The following is a 5607-nucleotide window of genomic DNA, read 5'->3' as shown; positions in this document are numbered from 1 at the left end:
TGCAGCCAAGCTGCTCTCATTTCATATGCCAGCTGTTTGCAACCCCACAGCAAGGATCTCTGCTCTGGCAAGATAAGGCCTGTGCAAGGGTGAAATAAGTGCAGGTTTATGGGCTAAATCAAGGCTGAAATGAAGGTGTTTGAAAGGTGTGAATGGGCTGGAGCTCCATGTTTTTTGCTGTTCCCGCTCCTCCTCCCTGGGCCCCTCCGGAGGCAGCGCAGGCTCCACCTGGATCCGTTAAACTGGAAACGAGACACAGGAGACGTAGCAGCCGGAGGGACGGCAGCAGTGGGCAGACACTGACCTGGCACTCAGCTCCACCCGGGGTCACTCCCTGCACCGGGGGGAGGAGATGCCCCCTCCAACACACCGCTCACTGCGGGGTCCCCTGCGCTGCTTCCGGCAGTAGGGCTGTGCGAGTCGGCAGTGATCCGGTCCGGCTTTGGATCCGGCCACTTAGGATGGCAGTGATCCAGTCTGGAGCTCCAGACCGGGTTTCCACCTCGATCCGGCTGAAGTGGCTCCGAAGCTTCAGAGCCAGGTCGGCGATCTGGCCACAGGGTATAATGGGGAATCAATGGAAGATCTATAACTTGGTTGTGTTTTTTCAATTTGGATGAAATTGGTAGGGATGGTAGCCTCTGTGGAGAGCACTAAGTGTGCCATGTTTTAAGACGATTGGTGTAGGGGCTTGGGGGAACTGCACCCCAAATTCTTGAAAGCCAAACGCATGTCACGGCTGTGTGTTACAACACAGGGGGTCAAACCTGCAGGGGTGGTGGCTCGTACTGAGGCCACAAAGCCTGCCAGCTGTGTGTGTCCTAGACCAGGCCTGAGTGCGTGCTGGGCCAGCCGTGTGTGTCTCGCAGGGGGACTCGGTCGTTTGGGGCCCTGCACCCCAAGCTGCTGACAGGCAAAACTCGTGATGTGGGTGGGTGACACTGTGTGTGTGTTAAGGTGTGCCCTTCCTGGTGCTGGGGCCTCTGCACAACACGGCAGTGTGCCCCACTGAGGCCTCCTCCTCCCCTACAGCCTCACGCCCGGTCCTCCGCTCTACCTGACAGCAGGTACAATAACTCAGCTGGCTCAACGCCAGTAGCATCAGCATCGGCATCAAAGGTACCCACACAGAAGTGTCACAGAGCCTGTCGTTTCATACAGGAATTGACAGCGAGAAGTAAAGATGTTGTGTTGTGTTGTGTTGTGTTGTGTTGGACATATGATGTTATTCACGGTGTGTGATGGCTTATCTTGTGTTTTTATGTCTATACATGTATTATGAAAAAAAAGGAGTACTTAAAAAAATGTATCTTTGGACGCTTTAGTGTTGCAAACCCCTTTGTCAGGCTGAGGAAGTACCTGCAGCTGGTCGTGGGTGGACAGAATAGTAAAGAAGCCAGCGGCTGGCCTGGCCCACAATGCAGGGGAGAAAGCCAGTCAGTGAAAATGGAAATGGAGGTGTCGGGGGGGAGGGACAGGCTGGGGGGGGTAGGGGGAGAAGGGGGTGTAGGAGCACCGGTAAAAGTGCAGAGGTGCCTGGGCTGTCAGGTGTCCGGCCGGGCGCAGTGTGCCAGACTCCACTGTGTGCACTGAGTCCAGGAGTTTCTGTACCGACTGCCCAGGAGGCTGATGAAGTGCAGTCCGTGGTCCAGCTCTGAAAGGTGGTTTGTACAGTCAAACACGCACCTGACCTCATCACCAGAACTGAAGCCACCTTCCTACAGCTCAAAACACAAAACCTGCCAACTCTGTCCTGTACCCCGCAACCTGCCCACCAGAATCTAGCAAAGACATTAAACCCCGACTCCCCGTGGGGCACACTCCTCGCCAGAACAACACTCTGCCTCCAGTCTCTCAGGCCTGACCCTGAGAGGGAACAAATTGCAATGCAAACCACTTTTCAGAGCTGGGCCTATGAACTGATGCCGGGTGTATGATCCAGGCAGCAGCCACACTCATCCTGCGCTGCCAACTCAGTCACTTCGCCCTGCGCCAGGGTGGGGGAGGTCCCACCTGGCAGGAGCCACATCTGGTGCCTGCCCGTGGGGCAGCAGCCGCAGCAGTGGGAGTGGCACGGGAGCAGAGCAGGGCGCGCAGCGGTGGCACCGACTGGAGCAGCCCCCGCTGGCTGCAGCCTTTGCCCAGATGTGGCTGCACCTCATGGCTCAGCCCGCACCGCACCCCCTGCCTCGGACCTGCTTACACGAGCGGGCCCTGAGGGGCCTGGAGCTGGGACTTGGTCCCAAGTCGGTCACACAGGGACAGGTACCACTGCTGGTGGAACTGCCCTTCAGCTCCTGCGTCTGCACCTTGGAGAACAGCCCCCGCCACGTCTTCTTTTAGGTGGCGTCCAGCAGCAGTGTGGGGCCCATGGGCTCAGCTCCGGCCCGCTCCCGACCAATGCTGGGGAGTTGGGGAGGGGGCAGACCCGGGGCTGAGCCGGGGGACTGGATGCTCCCTCCCATCGGCTGGTGCTGGGCTGCACCACCGGGCTGCAGGGGATGTCCAGGGGGCTGCCCAGGGCGGCTGTGGGGGGTGTCCGGGGCTGCCCAGAGCAGGCTGCAAACACCTTTACCTTGTTTTACCTTTTGTCTTTCTAATTTCTCCTATTTACACTTTCACTGACATCCTGCCACACTTACAGCTTCTCTCACTCCTTGGAGTCTCAGACCAGCAGAGACTTCCTATGCTTGAAGGAGGGTGACTGCGCCCGAAAGCTTGCCAAGAACTTTCTTCCAACTACTCAGTTGGTCTAATAAAATATACTGCATCTTCTCAAAGAGCCTTGCCTTTCTAACACAGGCCTCTTGGCTTGGGTGAGCCCGGGCAGAACTGTGTACTGCCCCCCACCCCCACGACAGAGCCCAGCCCCTCCAGCAGCACACTCAGCTTTAAGACCAACACTTCCCCAGCCCGCTGTCCCCAAAGCACACACAGCTGGAGGTGGATTAGGTCCACACAGGTCCCCAACACCCCTTCTCTCCACGAGGCCTTTACACAAGATGCCACCATCCCCTTGGGGTGGCCCTGGCCTGTTTTCAGCCTCTTTTCTTTGGGGGCATGGACTCAAGTTCCTCTGTCCGGTGACCGCGGTGCCTTGATTTGAAGTGAGCACAGGACAGGAGTGGGTGGAGGGGACCTGCTCCTGTCGGCAGCCCCGCGGCAGTGCTGACAAGTCCTTTGCTGCACGGCGGGGTTTAATTTGAGACCTTGCAGTGATCTCTGCCCGTGTCCACACAACAGGGTCTCCCCGGGGTTTCTCATTTATCCTGGGAAATGAAGACTGCTCTGTGGTTGAGGTGGGGAGGAGGGGAGGAGGCAGTACTTCTCCTTTGCCGAGGTGTAACGTTATTTTCTGTATAAAAGGACTTTTGTGGTATTTTATGCCTGACTCCAGTGAAAAATCCCTCCATGGGGAGTGGTACAGAGTCAACACCCTTTCTGTAATAATCCCCAGAGTTTTGCCAAAGACAAAAACATAAAAAGAAAGAAAGCAAAGGGAGGCAAGGGGGCTAGAAAATAGAAAAGGGCAGTGATGCAAAGGAGAGGTCATTCAGGATGGAAAAAGCTGCGCTGTGGAGACACTCCATTTTGAAATGAAATGTAGATTTAATGTCCAGGGTGCTGCATCCAGCTTTGAACTTCCCTCTCATTCTCTCCTCCCCTTCTCTTTCTGCCAAATGTATTTCTCAACGGACAGCAAACCTTTTTTGTGAAGACTGAAATAAAATTAAGGTATTAAATATGTGGGGTTTCTCTTTCTTAGACCTTTCATTTTCCCTGCTGGACAAGGCATGGGGTGAAGGGTGCACTTTTGTTCTGCTGTTTTTCATTTGTAGCATGCTCTCCGTGCTGTTGAAATAACCTAGAGGAGTAAATCTCAGCCAGGGTGACTGGGCACTCTGGAGTGCCATCAGATTTTTTTTAATGGAGTCACACAATATTAGTGCTGCTAGTTGTGTCTAGATCTGCATATGAATCATGAAGAAAATGCAGAAGTTTCAGAAAGGAATCAATAACGTAAATAAATTGCAGATTTACTCTGCCATGTTTGCTTTGAAATATCTGTTGGATTTTTTTTTTAGTTTTTTAGTTCAAAGAATAATAGAAAGTTGCAACAAATGACCATACTTGTCAAGGATTAGCTCAGTTTGCTAACATACACATTGTATTCACCTGCATTGGCTGGGAATTGAACCCAGGTCTCCTACATAGCAAGCAGGAATTCTACCATTGAACCACCAATGCTTGAGGTAGCAAAGCTCCTGATGAAACCCCAGGAAATAAAATATGATGGTGACTCTTCCCTCCACTCCAGTTCACTCCAAGGAGAAACAAGCCAGAGGTTTTGGGAGCTCTTCAATGCCATGGCCCAAAGCTGATCAATAAGCCCTGGCCAGAACTGAAAGAAACAGCCTGCATTGGAAAAGAGGGGAAATGTCACCCTGGGGAAGTGATTGAGCCACCTTTGGTGTGTTTGTTTCTTTGTCTTGCTTGCACAAGGACTCCAAATCCCTTTTCGAGCTCCTGCTTTCCATGCAACTCCCTCCTTTGCTGGGCTGGGTGCTGGGGGGATCCTGACCTGCAGTGATTAAAATCATCCGAGAATGTGGGAGCCCAAGGGGGGCTGGATGGACATAGCAGACGCCCGCATGTGTGGTGTCTGTGCTACAGACTGGGCATTTGGCTGTTCCTTTCCCTTTTTCTGGATTGATTTTTGCAGTCCTCCTTCACTGGCTCCAGGGCAAGAGGGGGGAGATTAAAAAAAAAAAAAAATTCCCCATGTTGCAAACCAAACCAGTCAAATCAACTCCAAATCTGTGAGTCTTTGCAGAACCATAAGTGGCCTGACTACTGGCAAACATCCTCCAGCCCCATCTGGGACTTCAGATGTCCCCAACTCCTTTGAGGGGCATCCTACATGCAGGGGTTTGGATGCCCCAAAGTTTTGCTTGCCCTCAGCCATATGGCCACAGGAGCAAGCTTGGGAGGAATCTCCCATGTCCATAAAGTGACATAAAGCTAAGATCTCCCCACTCCAGCAGCTACATTGGAGATGAATTAGGCACTACCTTTCTGGGTACTACCCCCATGCCAGGAAAGCGGTTGTCCCCCAGTGCGACTAGGAAAACTGCCTGCACGGTCATGGTGTTTCCCCTGCCAGGTAAGCAAAGGACTACACTTGATCTGATTTAATATATAAAGTTAAATATATTCATCCTCCATCACAAACCTTTCATCCTCCATCATAAACCTTTCATCACACAAGAAGAAGTGTGCACGTGTTACAAAAAACACACCCATTCCCCCGGGGCTCCACACACCCACCCGCTGCCATAGTCCTTTGATCCAAAGAAACCCTTTAGGGTTTAAAATCTCAGTTCATTCCCTGTCCTTTTTGCTGTCGATGTCTCTGTCACTCCCGCTGCTGCTGATCCTGTCGCCGACCTCCTCGCTGTCATCGGGTCCGGTTATGTCGCTGTCCTTTTCATTCTCACTGTCCAGTTCCCCTCCCGTTGGGCTCTGGAGCAGCCTGTGCCAAGCATCTCTCTTCCACGTGGAGTTGACTGTCTCTTCTCCGTCCTCTCCTGCTGATTTCTGGTAGTG

At 53.0% G+C, this 5607-nt stretch overlaps 1 non-coding gene across 1 annotated transcript; it reads right to left on the bottom strand.

Annotated features, from left to right (window-relative positions):
* Window positions 1-4177: 4177 nt before the first annotated feature.
* Window positions 4178-4248, bottom strand: TRNAS-GCU (transfer RNA serine (anticodon GCU)). Its single transcript has one exon. It is a non-coding gene; the product is annotated as a tRNA-Ser (tRNA).
* Window positions 4249-5607: the final 1359 nt, after the last annotated feature.

This window comes from Alligator mississippiensis, chromosome 1, assembly GCF_030867095.1.
Source record: "Alligator mississippiensis isolate rAllMis1 chromosome 1, rAllMis1, whole genome shotgun sequence".
Taxonomy (NCBI): Eukaryota; Metazoa; Chordata; order Crocodylia; family Alligatoridae; genus Alligator; species Alligator mississippiensis.
This window is presented reverse-complemented; position numbering and strand designations above follow the sequence as displayed.